At 32.3% G+C, this 16,811-nt stretch overlaps 1 protein-coding gene across 1 annotated transcript in view; it reads left to right on the top strand.

Annotated features, from left to right (window-relative positions):
• The first annotated feature begins 599 nt into the window (after window positions 1-599).
• LOC6043608 overlaps window positions 600-16,811 on the top strand; it is a 454,063-nt gene continuing 437,851 nt past the window's right edge. Inside the window, exon 1 of the mRNA XM_038266500.1 lies at window positions 600-1,242. The gene's annotated coding sequence lies outside the window, so the exon portion shown is untranslated. The remainder of the gene's footprint in view (window positions 1,243-16,811) is intronic.

Below are 16,811 nucleotides of genomic sequence, written 5' to 3'. Positions count from 1 at the left end.
TCGTAAGCGGTTCGGGTGCACTTCGGTGCAGTCCGGCTGTAATCGCGCGCGCCTGGATGGTATGCAGCCGGGTGCAGCAGCAGCAGTTGCAATGGGCGCTTCGGGAGGCGTTCGGCATTCGGTGTGTTGTGTGTAAAGTTTGTTGATTTTTTGTCGGCGCGGGTATTGGGCAGTATCGTGGCAAGGCCGGGGGTATGGCGGCGACCATGTGCATCGCCCGACCAGCTCGCAGTAGCTGCATGGAACGCGTCGTTGTAGTCGTCGTCGTCGGGCGCTCAGCGGAGGGCGCTGCTCTGGTAGTGGTGAGTAAATAGGGTCGACCGACTTGGATGGGTTCCTGGACGGCTCACTAGTTGGTGAGGTAACTTGGTGTAATTGTGGTGTGGTGTGCGCGCGCGAGCGAGTCTTCCCGAACTTCCGTCGGGTGCCGCTCGCACACTAGCGTGTGGCCCGAACCAGGAAGTAGTTGGCTCCATTACATACATCCAGGCGCGCCGTCGGGCTGGATGCGCGCCCGTGTGTATGCAACCGCGCTCGCCCCCTCTCTCTCTCTTAGTAAAAATGGGATATTTCACAGTACATTTAAAGTAATGTTGTGTCGGCGTCATTATTTAGTGCAGCGCGAGATTCCAAGCCGTAAAGGTCGTAAGTCGTGGTCGCTCTCTCACACTCTCTCTCTCGACGGTGTCGTCCTCTGGTGGTGGTGTGTTACACAACCATCCTGGATGCACTTCCTGGTTGGACGTCAACCGGTGCAGTTGCGTTGCGCCCGCCGAGCAGGCAACCCGCGTGTCGTTTACCCAGCGCCATCTCGTGGCAGCCGTCGTTTCGTCGCCGTCGCGCCGCAAAGTAGACAGTAACGGAGCAGCAGCAAAAAAAATCACAAAATTCGCCCGTGTGTATGCAATTGTGTCCTGGTGCGTGTTACATAATTGAGTGCGAGTCTGTAATCGTCGCGTGTGTTTGTGTCTGTGTGTGCCGTGCTGCATACCGTTAGGCTGAATTGCCTACCGCTAGGCGCTTTTGTGCAAAACGGTTGAAAGAAAACGGTGACAAGTGTGTGTGTGTGTGTCAGTGTGTGTCTTGTTCAAAACTAACCAAAGCGGGGTCAATTGGGTGAGTGATTCGGGCTTGTGAGGAACCCCCCCCCCCAGCTTAGCGAAAATACAGCCCCTCAAGAGCGGCCGCCGCAAGGGCATCCCGCACAAGTCGGCGCCAGCCGGCCCTTCGACGGTCAACGAGGTAAGAACTCAACTTTAAAACTAGGCACAAAAAGTAATTTCCGCCTGCAGTTAGGCAAAACCACCCCGCAACGCGCTGAGTTTGGGTAAATATGTCGCGCTTGTGTGTCATTGAAAAAAAAAAAATACAAGGAAGAAGTAAATCAGTGTGAGTCGTGGTGTTGCACATGCATTCAGGGGGGGAAACGGTTTTACATCGGGCCACCCGACGACGTCGTCGTCGGGAAGAGTGCTATCGGTCGCGAAGACTTTTGCGCGAAGTTGAGCGGGTAGTTGTAACGCGAACGCTGTAACGCGAGGTTGCGTGGCGATCATGGGGGGGAATTCGATGTTTTTTTGTAGTAATTTTTAGTTGTTAGGCGTTTATTTTTAAAAATTAATTTAGTAAAAAAAATCATGAAAAAATTAGGATAAAGTTCCACTTTAAAAAAATCATTTATGCATCACTACAGAAGTGCAATTTTTGTCTAATTCCTTCACAAAAATAAATTAGAAAAATCTGTTTCACGAAAAAATATCATTCTTTTTAGACACCTTGAGACAGAAAAAACAACTAAAATATTACCTTTGTTGAAATTTCGACAGATATTCTAAGATGAAAACATCAGAAATTTGGAATTGAAACCGAACCCTACTTCAAGATTTCACCCTTCAACTTTTGAAAATCAACTACAATTTGTTGGAAATGTGTGAATCAAAGATATACCGTAAAACGGGGTGACTTTGATAGGTTTGCGATTTTTCCGCAAAATGAAGAGTACAATTAAAATACGCACGGAATTGTTTAGAATCCTGCTGACCGTGGTAGAGAAGTGTTCAAAGTACCTCAAGAAGAACTTTTCATAAAGTTTTGAAGAGTTTAAAAAGTTAGTTAACCATAGTTAAGAAAATGTTGGTGATAGTCATTATTCTAAACTTCTCAAAGTGTCATGATTTTCTCAATGAACATGATTTTGAATCGGAAAACGGAATGCATTTTCGGATTCTTTGGACAATTTTCCACTAGGAGAAGGTTTAATAAGTTTGTAAATAATAAATAATATGTGTTTTTGAAAAACAATTTAAAAAAAACTCCAAATTTATAGGCAGTTTCAGTTAAACAAATTTCATGTAAAATAAGAAAACTTGTGATTCGTGCTTTGAATTCAGTATAAAATGCAATATAAATAAATAATTTTTTGTACAAAACTAGTTTTAACAAATTTCAGGCAAAATTCCGACTTTTTTACAATTTTACCTAAAATTTATATGTATTTTGTTAAAAAGCTTATAAACTTAGTAACCTTAATAAACATTGATTTTTTTTTTCTTAAAAACTTTATCAGCTGTACAAATAAAGTTTGAACATCTTAAATATGATTTTTACAAGAAAAACTACGACTATCAAAGTCACCCCGGAATTTTAACTAAGCATTTTTAATGTAACTATTTTTCTAAACACTATTAAAAAAAACCTTTTTTTCCAAAATATTGCATGAACATTGTGTGGCCTACCTCAGTACATGTTTAAAAAAATAATCTTGAGAAAAACCTTACCTGTTGGAAAATATTCCAAAAACAAATTGAAATCCTATCAAAGTCACCCCGGTTTACGGTATATTAAAAAAATCAAAACAAAATTGCGCTCTTCTATAAATTTTGAAGATTTTAGGCCACCTTATTTCACCTCAAGTATCAACATCATCAGAGTTTGAAATAATTCATTGTTGAGAGACAAACTTTTTTTTTTAAATTTTTTTCTTTACTCAAATTTCTAATTCCAAGCATAAACATATTTTTTTTTTTTGAAAATAAATGGCTTCATTTTATGAATAAAGAAGTGAAGATAATTGAAAAATGCCTAAGAAATTACAACTTGGGCGATGATTCTGAATTTCACACTCTGAAAACTGTTTGAAATAAAAGCAATAAAATGTTATTGTTAAATCTCTGTTTGAAATTATATTGTTCCCTATCGTAATACTGATATTCACTCAACCCATTTTGGTTTATTCGATTTTTTTTTACCAATGATTCACCAATAGAATCATTGAAATCAAAAAATAAGTAAATTAATTTGTTAAAAAAAATTAATCGAAGATAAATATTGAACCAAGGATTTCGTTTTCAAAATAAAAAGAAATATTTGCAAAAACAAAACTAAATTTCGCTCTTCCAATAAATTTTGTAAATTTTAAGCCACCTTATGTTACCTGAATTTGCAATATCATCAAATAATTCATTGTTGAAATACAAACTTATTTTTTTTCTTTACTCAAATTTCTAATTCCAAGCATAAACATAAAACAATATTAAAAATAAACAGCTTCATTTTATGAATAAAGAAGTGAATCTAATTGAAAAATGCCTAAGACATTACAACTTGGGCGATGATACTTAATTTCACACTCTAAAAACTGCTGGAAATAAATTGCAAAAAAAAAAGTTAAATTGAAAAAGTTCAAAAATTTCGTCAAAAATTGGGGTATTTCTGGTCAAAAAAAATTGCTCCCCATCGTAATATATTCACTAATGCCATAATTTTGGAGTATTTAATATTTTACACTTTTTATTATCTGTATTAGGTCGCTTTCAAAGTTCAAAATCGGTCCGAAAAATCAGGGGAAAAAACTTTTTTTTTTTCAAAAAATAACATTAAGCACGTCTGGGATTGATCAAAACTATTTTGATTTTTTGTAAAATTCCGTTAGGCCGATGCAAATATTTAAAAAAGTTTTTGTCCCTCGGCCCTGGCCGAGGTCAAGGGGGGGGGGGGGCAAAAAAATAAAAAAATTAAAAAATTTAAATAAAAAGCCATAGTCTTCACATTTGAATGAAAAAAGTGTTTTAAAATGCATTTTACACTAGTTCAGTTGTTTTGCAATCATTAGTTTTCAAAAAATCTAAGATCTGACAAAAACAAAAATTGTATCGAAAAAAAAAGATTTTGCATCGAAAATTTTCAAAAAATCTTAAGATTTTTTAATGAACCCAAACATGCTGAAAATGATTTTAAACGCAGGAGAATGTATTTTAATTTGATTTCAGCTGGTTGCACTTGAATTTTCATTGAAATTTTGAAGTTTATTGTAAAAATATTTTTTTTGCCCCCTGATTTTTCGGGCCAATTTTGAAGGGGGGGGGGGGGGGGTGACAAAAACTTTTAAAAATATTTGTACCAGCCTTATAAATAAAATAAAATGTTTTTTTTCGGCAAAAAAAATCGTCAATGCTTTGATATTTTAATAACTAAAAATTGCCAAACAATTGAACAGGTGTAAAATGCATTTTTTAAACACTTCTTTCAAATTAAATGTTAATACCATGGCTTGTAATTTCAATTTTTATGTATATATTTTTAATGACATAAGCTTCAAAAAATATTTGCAGCGGCCTAAATGTTTTTAAATCTCAGAATTTAAATCAATTGAATCATTGAAAACGTGAATTTTGGATGTTAAAACTTAAATTTCCGGCGTGTTGTTCATCATCTTGTTCATCTTTGTTTTATTAAATTTCGAAAATGCTTGAAAATGCATAATTGTAGAAATTTGGACATATTTACTTGAATCTAAATCTTTATGTGAGTATCAAGCAATACTTCCAGTTAAAATTTCATTATTTTAACAACATAAGCGAGAAAAACAAAAATACGGACACACATTGAACACTTATCGAAACCCTCTACAACCCAAAAATCAAATTTTCAACCAATTTTTGATCTTTTAAGAGTATTGGAAAAAGGAACTCTTAAAATTTAATCAAATTTAGGGCTGGAAGATTGACTTGTTTTAGATGACTTTTTCGATGTTTTTTAAAAATGTGTTTTTTTTCTGGAGTCAACTTTGCCTGCGTTTTCCACCAAAATTTTCTATATTTCAAGTATCTAAAAATGTGCAATAATTTTTGTAGTGTTCCAGACTATGCTTATTCACATTTTTTTACAATTTAAAATGACAATGGTATCGTTTTATATTAAGAAAATGTGGAAAACGTGCAAAAAAAAAATTGTCAGTAAAAACAAGTAAAAACAAAAAAGGCAAAAGGTAGAAGAAGTAACAAAAACTAAACAAGATAAATGTATGAAAAAAAAACTTAAAAATGGAACCAATTATCATAGAACAAGAAAAGTGTAAAGAACTAAAGTGCTCAAAATGCATCCTGAATACGCGAAAAATAAAAATCCTCAAAAAAAAATGTAGGCATTACAGGGTTGAGTATCAAGTTGGAGAACGGCTTAGGAAAATATAAACAGGAAATAGAACAATGAGCTTCAATTTGCCACATTAATAAAAATGCATAAATTTTTTTTTATTGTGCTCCGGATGACTGATTTAGAAAAATCAAAACATTTTTTTAATTTGTCAAAATAAGGTCGCTTTAAATTTTTCTTTTTTTTCGCTAGAGTTAAAATCACATCAAAAGTTCATAGTTCAAAATTTCAAACAATAAAAAAAAGAACTAATAATAGAATTCAAAAAGCGTTATTAAAATGCACCAGTCGTAATGTTTTGCAAGCGTCAATGTCCAAAATAACCGAGAATTGACAAAAAAATGTTTTTGCTGGAAAAACAACCATGAAAATTCACAAAATGGAACGTGCTATTTCGGTTATTTTCAGTTGGTTAGATTTCTGTTTCCATTCAAATTTTGGAGGTTTTTTTTAAATATAATTTGTATTGTTTTCTAATTTTTAGAGCCGATTTTTCGAAAAAAAATTGTCTTGAACAACAAAAGCTGATAGATATAGAATAGAATTTAGTCAAATCAAATTAAGCAAAAACCAAAAAAAAAATTAACCTAATTTTACTCTTTAAAGGAATTAAGCTGATTTATTTCATTTCAAAAATCACTTTGTAATTTTACGTTCAAATATTAATTCGTTGATCCTGTACGCTAAGTGCATTTTTTAATAACAAATAATGTATTTTTTTCCGGATTCCTACATTTTTTGAAGACTGTCATGAAAATTTAACAGAATAAACTGAAAGTTGTTTAGCCTTGTTGAAAACGATATTAGTGATATTTGCATGTCAAAACCGCAAAAGGTTATCTTTCGCCAAAATTGATAAAGCAGATCAACAAACAATTGTCAGTCATCAATTTGAGAAATGAATAGTGTTTGAATAAGTTGAAGTTTCTACACAGCAAAAAAAAATAAAAAAAATATTAAAATTTAAATAACGAGCCATGGTTTCAACATTTAAATGAAAACAGTGTGTTAAAATGCATTATACACCTGTCCAGTTGTTTTGCCATCACTAGTTTCCAAAATATCTAAGTAGGTATTGACGAAAATTTAATTTTTTGCGAAAATAGTAGTTTATGCAACAAGTTGCAAAAAGAGGATTTTTTCAGCACGAGTCGTACATTTAACCAACGAGGTTCACCGAGTTGGATAAATACAAAAAGTGCTGAAAAAATCAAGTTTTGCAACGAGTTCCATACAACATTTTTTGCAATTCCGAAAAACACCCATTGAGTGAAATTTTAAGTCAAATTTTCATGTATTTTATCAATAAATCGTTTAAATCAAAAAAATGTTGAAAAGTGTTACTTTTCGAAACAAGTGCTGAAAAGTTCAACTTTTCAGCACCCATTTCAGTGCTGAAAAGTAGAACTTTTCAGCATTTATTTTGAAAAGTGTTGCTATTCGATTCTGTTATTTTTGGTACAGAAAAGTAGGCTATTTCGTCGTTCAAGAATGACAGGAAAAGTAAGTAGTTTCACGACGGAATTGCAAAAATATTTTTTTTGCGGTGTTGTACATTGGAATTTCATAAAAAATCAAAACATTTTTAAACAAGCCCAAACATGCTAAATATGATTATCAATGCAGAAAAATGCATTTCAGATTGTTCTCAGTTGATTAGACTTCTATTTTCATGGAAATTTTGAAGTTTTTTTTTGGGAATTTTTGTTTTGCCACCTGATTTTTCAGACCAATTTTGGAACGAATTATAAAATTGCCCACAATATTTTTGAACTTTCATATTTATCAAACCAATGGTTAACTTTTGTGAAAACGTCGTTTGAGAATGACAGGAAAAGTAGGTAGTTTGACGACGGAATTGCAAAAATAATTTTTACCAGTGCTGATTATACAAATATTTAGGTTGGGAAAAATGGTTCAAATCAAAATAAAATGTTATAGTTGATAAAATGGCACAAGTGCGCGAATTAAACTCAGTTTGACGAGCAATAAGCAAAGTGGAAGTGATATCAGTGTAACATGAGTGATTAATAATACTAGTATATGGAAGAGATATTCAAATTTCGTGAAAACTGCCGAAATAAATTAAATTAGTGTGTTACAGTACAGGAAAAATACTGAACAAGTTTGCAATATTCCAAGAAAAGCTGATTTCTTTTTTTAGTTTAGTTCAGTTTTGATAAATTTTAAGGAATTTTCATCAGTTGAATAAAAAATTAAGATTTCAGAATTTTAAATACTGAGAAAAATATCGGCAACGGCCTTAGTGGGGTTAAAATTTAAATTTTAATTTTGTGGATTTTTTTTCATTGCTTTAGAAGGGCTCAGTCAATATTCCATTTGTAAGAGATTTTAAAAAATTACTCATGAATTAAAACAAATCATATTAACTAAAATAACGAGTTTATCTTGATTTTTCTCAAATTAAATGGAATATGTTAATCGTTTTTTTAATTGCTGCCATATTTTTCAACTGATTACTGATATTGTCAATGAAAATGTTGTGGTGTGTTTGAATTCAAAAATCCGTCCCGCCAACCTCCAAAGACTTCGAGCACGAACGCTGCAGCAGCTGGCGGCGGAGCGGTTCCATTCGACCAACCCAGCGTTCCCTCCCGGTTGGGGAGGTTCTTACGCTAGAGTAGCCGCTTCTGGGAGCGGTACTTCACCGGGACAAGCAGACGTTACCGGAGATGATCTCTTCACGCTTCCCGAGTTTTTCGCTCTTGCTGGAGAGATGCTCACGCGCTTTCGTGCCTGCCGGAACAAGGCAGAACAATTCCAAGCTCTGAGTGAGCTTATGATGAAGTATATCTACAACGGATAAGCTGCCTTGTGCAGCGAAGTTTTTCGACGTCAAAAGACTAAACAAACTGTGATCTAGTTTTAAGCTTTTCTATCTCTATCCTTTTCCTTAGCAAATTTAGAAGGTTTTTTTTAAAAAATAATTTTTCCTTCTGTTGGCAAATCAATTGTTAGAATATCCAATTACATCAAAATGAACTATAGTAAAAATCATAGTTGAAAGGTACTCCAAAACTCTATTAGGTTATAAGAATTACGAAATTGTGAATTGATTATTTACTAATAAAAACTAATTGAATTGAAATTGAATTCAAAAATCAATGTTCTAATACACTGAGCAGCAACTTTTACGTTTTTGACCAAATTTCATGAAAAATCACTAGCTCTAGTAATCAGTGAATTGCCTCTGTAAAAAATAAGTTAACACAAACAATGCTGCGTACCACAATTTGCAATATCCAAATGAAAATTTGCAGAACACAAAATAAAAGAAAAAATTCTCTCAAAAATAAATAAAGAAGGAAACCAAAAAGTTTACACCAGAAGTTAATTGTAGAAAATTAGACTTATATAAATTCTTCTCTACCACTTGCACCTCTCCCAATCAGAAAAGTAGTAAGAAACAAACAACTATAAACTAAGCTTTTTCGCTTCTTTGCTTCAACTGAGACTTTAAACAAAAATATTTTTTTTTCGAGATTTTGTTTTAAGAGATTTGCTTTTTTTTAAATTGCAGTTTTCAGCATTTTTGGCGAAATTTTCGAAATTCAAATAATAAAAGAAACCATAGTGAATAGGTGTTGAAATCTAGCAATAAATAACCTATAAAATGAAAATTTTAATTTCATGCCCAATTTTTAACAACAATTCGAGCAAGAAGTATAAATATGCCACTGAAAAAATAAATGAGATATCAATAAAATTATGAAAATGGTCAACAATTAATAAAGGGCAAAAAAGTATAAAAACTGAAGTTACAAGCCTCCAAATAGTTGTATGATTTCAGAAATTCTATGTTTTCTCGAGAAATCTTTTGCTAAAATAGATTTTCAACGCAGGAAAATGCATTTTCAATTGTTATCAATTGATTTCCCGTTTATTTTCATTGCAAATTTAAAGTTTTTTTTTAAATGAATTTTGTGCTCCCTGATTCAATTTGCAAACTTTAAAGGAGGCCTATACGATATTTTTCTAGCAATCTGACTTTTTGAAACAATTTTGAAGGGGACAATATTTTCAAAACAAAACTATTGCCGAAGTTAACGCAGGCAATTTTTTATTGTTATTGAGTTTTTTATTCTGTTTTCGTTGTTTTTGTAACAATTTTGAATAGTTAATGTTATGTACAGTTTTTCAAAATAATCAAAAAGAATAAAGTGTTTTAAAACTAGAAGTTTTGTTTCAAATCTCAGCAACTTTCAATTAGCAATTTCATTTGCTTTATATTTATACTGTGACCACAGTTCTTGACATCTCCAATTATGATTCTCTCTTAGCACACTCACAAATTTCCAGAAGAAAGTAACAATTCTAGCTCCTTTCCCAATCGCTCAACTTTGGTGAGAAGCTTTTGAAAAGCTCCTCAACAACAACAAAAAAAGTCTCTTTTTTTTATTCTTCAAACAGGTACCAACTGCGGTGGCATCCCATAAATCGTTCCCTTTTTAGCACACACACACACACGAACACACCCACGAAAGTTAGCTTCCAGTGTGCGGGGGACGAATAAATAAATAAGAATTTATATTCATATGCAATTTTACATCCAGTTGGCCAGCCACCACAGCCAGGCCAAAGGTTGGGGCTTCCGCTCTGGTGGCGGCAGCGGCAGCTGAAGTGTGTAACAACCATGGTGGCACTGTTGCGAAAAAACAAATCATCGAATTTGATTAAGGAAACATCGGAAAGGACTTCCTGTAAAATTACATGTTAAATCATGTAAATTTACATGATTGCATTTTTTTAAGTTTTTGAAGCCAACTTCAAATGTGTTTTCCAAATTTCATGAGAATTATGCTAAAGTGTAACAAAATGCCTGTAACTTTACCAGCCCGGTAAAGTTACACCCACTTTTGTGCGAGTGTAACCGGGGTGGATCACCAGGTGCTGCCTTTCGTCACCCGGCCTCGTTCGTTCAGCACCTAACTAACTGCAAAGGGGATGAAGAAAGGTGGAATATATTCATATTGTATGGTAATTTTTAAAATAAGAGAGTGCTAGGAAGGGGGGGAGGGATGGATGTTGTTGTTTGCTTCCACTGACTCCAGAGGCGACTTCCTACTACCTGGTACTACTGTCATGCTCAATATGTTTCTCGCGATTTGTTGGAATTCTGCTTGGAGAAGGAGGAGGGAGGAGGAGGCAAAATTGCAATATGAATTATGATGATGGGCTTTGGTCGCGCAAACCATTGCCATTTTGCCATTTTGCGCCGGAGAAAGGGATCTATCGAAGTGCGAAATTATGCTGAGTGTCTGTGCACACTATTGATACTGGCGTAATTCTCTCCGTGTCCAGGGAGGAGCTGCTAGTGGTTGGGATTTGTAGGAGAGTTGACTTGGAATTGCATTGAATAAATTACTGGAATGTTGTTGATAATGTGGTGGTGTTGATTTGGTTGTCAAAACCGAAGATTTTCTGTAATTAAATATGTTGCTTTCAAATTTTATATTGAGAGAAAGAATCATTTTTTCATTGTTTACTGCGAAGCAATATTTTTTTGAAATTTTAATATTTGGTGGTTCATTATTACATCTTTTTTGTGTAATTTTACCTAAATTAATGTGTACAAAAGTTCAATAGAAACTGTAGCAAATTTTACAAGTTTTTGATGTCAAATTACACAATTTTGTGACCAGACATCTTTTTTATAAATAATTTTAGATAAAATTACACAAAAATAAGGAATATTTAACCATTAAAATATTTTCAAACTTAATTTTAATGTAGACAAAAAATATTTATCCATAATAAAATTGAGCCACAGCTTAATCACAAAGCTTCTGTCAAAGCACTGTAAAACTTCTCAATACTTATCTGAAATAACAATTTTGGGATAAGGATTTTGGGTCAAAAATGTTTTTGCTAAAAAAAGGAACAATTTATGTTGACTATTTTATAGATAATTTTTAAAAGACCATCAACTCTCGAATTTTACAAATTCGGAACACAACTTTTGCAACTTTTTTCAAACTATTGGAAAAAAAATTTACCTTCGTTATTCTTTTCAGCTTCTTGTAAAAATGTTATTAGAAATAAATTCAAAAACTGTTTAAAAAGATAAATGTTATAAAACTAAAAAAAAAATAGTTGCATTCATGATGTAGTTTGAAACTCGATAAAATCTCACTTTTAAAACAAAAATCTTAACACGTCACTTTGCGTTTTTATTAGCATAACGATTATGAATTTAATAATGTTGTGTTTTAAACAGTATTTGAAATCATTTTATTTTATTCTGAAAATAACAAAAAAAAAAGTTTTGTAGTGCTGCAAAAGTTTGCTTTACTTAAGCAAAGTATACCTACATTAAACCTTAGCTAAACTTTATTTTTATTTTACGATTTAAGATGTTGTGTAAATAAATCGTTTTCCATGGGTCATACTTGAAAAATACAAATATCAATCTCTGTAAAAATAATCAAGGTGATATTATACCTGGGAATCATTGCTTCTTTTACGTTAGAAAGAATTTTACCTCTAAACGTGTGTAAAATTGCCACTTGTTCGCTGAAATGCCAATGTTTCAGTCTAAATTGACGTAAAATTACATCATAGAGGAGGTAATATCAAACCTGCCGATAATGCACCTTCCAAATTGACACATTTATGGCTGTGAATACATCCGTACACACAGTAAAAAATAATGTAAATATGGAAGCTGTAATTTTGGAAAGTTGAATATTACCTCTTTTATGATGTAATTTTACCTCAATTTAGACTGAAAAAGTGACATTACACCAGAAAAGTGGTAAAATTACACATTTCCAGAGGTAAAATTACACCTTTTTTTCTGACATAAAAGATGTACCCCTTCCCAGATGTAATATTACCATTATTTTTTTTTCTGTGCACACAAAAATAAGTAGTAATCCAGCTGCGTGTAAAAGGCTTGGGTGCAAAATAAATGTTGCATTATGTTGTGAAATTCTATGTAATATTACACGCTGAAGTATGTAGCCCATCAGTATGGGAAACCGACTCGATCAAAATGTCAAGCACAGCAATGAAATTTTAGAAGGTTTAAAAATTACCTCTTTAATGATGTAATTTTACCCCTATTTAGACTGAAAATGCAACATTACACCAGAATAGAGGTAAAATGACACATTTTCAGAGGTAAAATTACACATTTTTTCTGACATAAAAGATGTACCTTTTTCCAGATGTTATATATTTTTTTTCTATGAGCTCATATATACGTTTATCCTTCCCATTCTTCATCGGCCTGATGGACGAGCGGGCTAAGGCTCCAGTTATTACTGTGGAGCTGGGATTGAATCCCGTCGGCTGAATTTTTTTTTGTTAACAAAAATTGTACATGCAGTGTGTAATATTAAGAGTCTTTTTGACGAAGGTGATGTGCATGCTTTTCACAGTAAAAAATAATGTAAATTTGGAAGCTGTAATTTCGGAAGGTTGAATATTACCTCTTTTATGATGTAATTTTACCTCAATTTCGACAGAAAAAGTGACATTACATCAGAAAAGTGGTAAAATTACACATTTCCAGAAGTAAAATTACACTTTTTTTCTGACACAAAAGATGTACCCCTTCCCAGATGCAATATTACCATGATTTTTTTTCTGTGTTGCATGCGATTTTACCATTGGATTTTTTGCTTGGTTGGTGAACATCCAATTACGTCAATTATCAACTTAACAATATAAATAGAATACAAAATATGTTATTTTGAAAGCTCATTTAATGAAAAATATATTGCAAATTATTGAAGAAATGGAACAATAAAAAAAATCAACTAATCAATGAATTCTATTGTTAAAAGTATTTTGTAAATTTAGACTATTGCAAATTTTATTAATATCACAGTAAAAAATGTGTTTTCATTTCATTTTTTCATTTTTCTACCTTAATTTAGACTGAAAAAGTGACATTACACTAGAAAAGTGCTATAATTACACATTTTCTAAGGTTAAATTACACATTTTTTCTGACCCTTCTTACTTGTAATATTACCACAACACAGTAAAAAATTGTGTAATTTTGGAAGGATGAATATTACTTCATTTCTGATGTAATTTTACCTCAATTTAGACTGAAAAAGCTACATTACTACAGAAAGGTGGTAAAATTACACATTTTTTCTGACATACCCCTTTCCAGATGCAATATTACCATGATTTTTTTCTGTGAAAGCAAAAAAAAAATGGAATGTACAAAATTTGTTTGGTTGAATATTACCTCTTTTTTGAGTAATATTACATAAAAAATATGAACCTGATGAAAATTCACCAATTCCTGATGTAATTTTACACTTTTTTTGACACAAAATCTGTCACTTCTTCCTGATGAATATACACATAATTTTTTTATGCATTACTTTTTTTACTGTGTAGCTATTAATAGCATAACCATCAATATTGTTAAAAAAAAGCTTTACACTCGATGACTAGGGTTAGTGATTTTTTAGAGATTTTGCGGAATGCGTGGAATTTGGTTCTTACATTGAGAACCCGTGAAATTCTTTGGTGTTCGCTCAATGCGTCACATTTCTCAAATATTCTACCCGTAAAATCAAATGCAAATAAAAAAAAACTTAATTTCTAATGTTAAGCTTGTTTGCCAAATATCAGTACAATGAGAGGAAAAAAGTGTAAAAAAAAGTGGTAAGTTGAATATTACCTCTTTTTTGAGTAATATTACATAAAAAATGTGTAAAAATGTGAATCTGATGAATATTCATCAAAAACTGATGAAAATTCATCATTTTCTGGGGTAAAATTTATCATTCTTTTTTTGCCACTAAATCTGTCACCGTTTCCTAATGAATATTACCATAATTTTTTTCTGTGTACGTTTTTTTGCAATCTTTATCTTTGTCCCAATTAAATTAATTTGCTAGATTTGTTTTCTAAAAATAAAATTTTATTTTTTAGATTTTTACTAAATTTATTAAATCATTTTCAGATTGTCGTAAATTGTTGCAATTTGGCTTGAAATGAAAAAAAACAACTTCTAAAGTCATTACAATCAGTTTACATGCGTTTGTTCGAATTTTGGCAGTAAAATTCATTTGCTCTACCCAAAACAATTATGAAAATTCGTTCAAAAAAAAAAAAAAAAACCGCAAAAGCTATGGCAGGTTGAATAACAAGTTTAGTTCCAAACTTAAATTGTGAACATTTTTCTGCATCTACAACTGGGCTATCAAATTATTCATTTGTTTGAAAATTTTGCCTTTTTTGTTCTCAATAATTATGCTTCCTTCGACAAAATAGAACTTTTTTTTCTAACATAACAGGAGTTGCTAGTTAAAAAAAGTTATTTGAAATAAATTCATTAAATCCAAGGGAATCAACACAACCTTCGAAAATGGAACGTCAAAAGTACCCAGTAAAAAATTATGGTAATATTCATCAGGGAATGATGACAGATTTTGTGTCAAAAAAATTGTAATAATTGTATCAGGAACTGGTGAATTTCCATCAATGTTGGTAAATTTTCATTAGATTCAAATTTTTACTCTTTTTTATGTAATATTACTAAAAAAGGAAAATGTTCAAGCTACCAAACCTTCCAGAATTCCTTCGTTATTTCTGTTTAAAGCTTTAAAATATAAATTAAATAAGGTGAGGAAGGCAAAAAGCATTTTAAATGCTTCACACTTTTGAAGAAATTCAAAATACCGTTTTTTCAACAGGCAAAAACGAACTTTGAAGAGTCCGCTTGTAATATGAAAAACTGGAATACAATATGAGAAGAATTGCTTAGAGCCTTGCAGAGCTTGGCAGGGAAGTATTTATAGTACACAGCAAAAAAAAAAGTTGAATTTTGGAATCTTAAAAATTTGGTAGGTTGAACATTACCTCTTTTTTGAGTAATACTAACTAAAAAATGTGTAAAAATGTGAACAAGTTCTCTATATTATTATTTTTTTGAAGTTTAGTTCAAATGATTACGCTAACATTACTTTACATGATTATTTAAATACTCTATATGTTTACTTGTTAAAAAACGACAACAGTTCTGTCTTTTCAAATTTTTTCAACAATTTTTTTGTTACGTCAGGAAAAATCGGGTTTTACATCAAAAGTTTTTAGTGATTATAAAACGAGATCATAAAATGAAAATCATAAATTTAAAATCATCAAGCTGTAAAATTTGATTAAATGGAAATTAAATTAATGAAAATTAAGCTTAATTTAAACTTTATATCAAGTTGGTGAACAAAAATCTTTTCATACAAAAACGTCTTCTTTAAATCGTTAATGACTCGTCAGGGTTAACTCGGATCGTTTTGCGATGTTCGACAAAGTTGTTTGTCATACAATTTCGCATAAAAATCTCACACCTGACAATGATCTGACACATTTATCGTCACCTTCTGGAGGAATTTAGAAATGTCTGCTTTTTCCCATACATTTTTTCGAATTTTCCCATACAAACTTCAACGATGAAAAGCGACTCTTAACCGATTTGGCTCAAAATTGGTACAGTTACTGTTTTTTACCTATAGAATTGTAGAATCAATATTTTTTGTAGTGTTAAAGACACCAAAAATGTTACTACAGAAATCTTTGGTAAAAGTAATGTAAATTCACAGCACAATCATTCATGTGTCTCCTTTAATTTCTATTGGCTGTTTAATTTCCAAGGAGACGCATGGCACTTTATTCTTAGTTGTCAAAGTAAAAACCCTCAATTGTTGAATTTTCATTGACCAAGCTTGTTGATTAGTGACTAACATTTTCATGATTATTATTTTCAAAGCGAAAATTTATAACATTAATTCAGAGCAGATTTTAAATAAAAAAATATTAAATTCATCTCTTTCACGATTGGTAAAAAAACCTGTATCGCTTCCAGCTATGATAATAAATTGATTAAACGAAAGTAAAAAATTACTCACAATGTACACGTGTGCAACACGCGTAATAATCACGCACAACAGCAGATTGCAGCAGCAGCAGGTTAAAATAATCCCATCCAATCGATTGCCAATCAATTTATGTAAAAATATTCATAACCACTAAACATTGGACTTTCCACCTGGAGGACCTCCCTTCTCTCCACCCTCCCCCTCTTTTTCACAAAATTGCAAAATCCTGTAATCAATCGCACTCGCAAACCTAGAGGGAAACAAGCAATAAAAAATAGTCCACCATAAACAATACCTTGTAAAAAAAAAACCGTGTCCCGCAAAACCAGAACAGAAATCCTAACCTCAATTCCGCCTCCCCTCTTCTGAAGCCGGGGCGGCACCTAGTGGCCGGATATCGACACTACACTAGTCATATCGGAAGTTAATGGAGCGTAAACCTTCCGCAATTCATAACTCTTGGCCGCTCCTTCCCCCTCGATCCCTGCTTTGTTCGTCTGTTCTTTGCTCTCC

Source organism: Culex quinquefasciatus, chromosome 1 (genome assembly GCF_015732765.1).
Source record: "Culex quinquefasciatus strain JHB chromosome 1, VPISU_Cqui_1.0_pri_paternal, whole genome shotgun sequence".
Taxonomy (NCBI): domain Eukaryota; kingdom Metazoa; phylum Arthropoda; class Insecta; order Diptera; family Culicidae; genus Culex; species Culex quinquefasciatus.
Note: the sequence above shows the minus strand (reverse complement) of the source record. Positions and strands in the feature narration are given on the sequence as shown.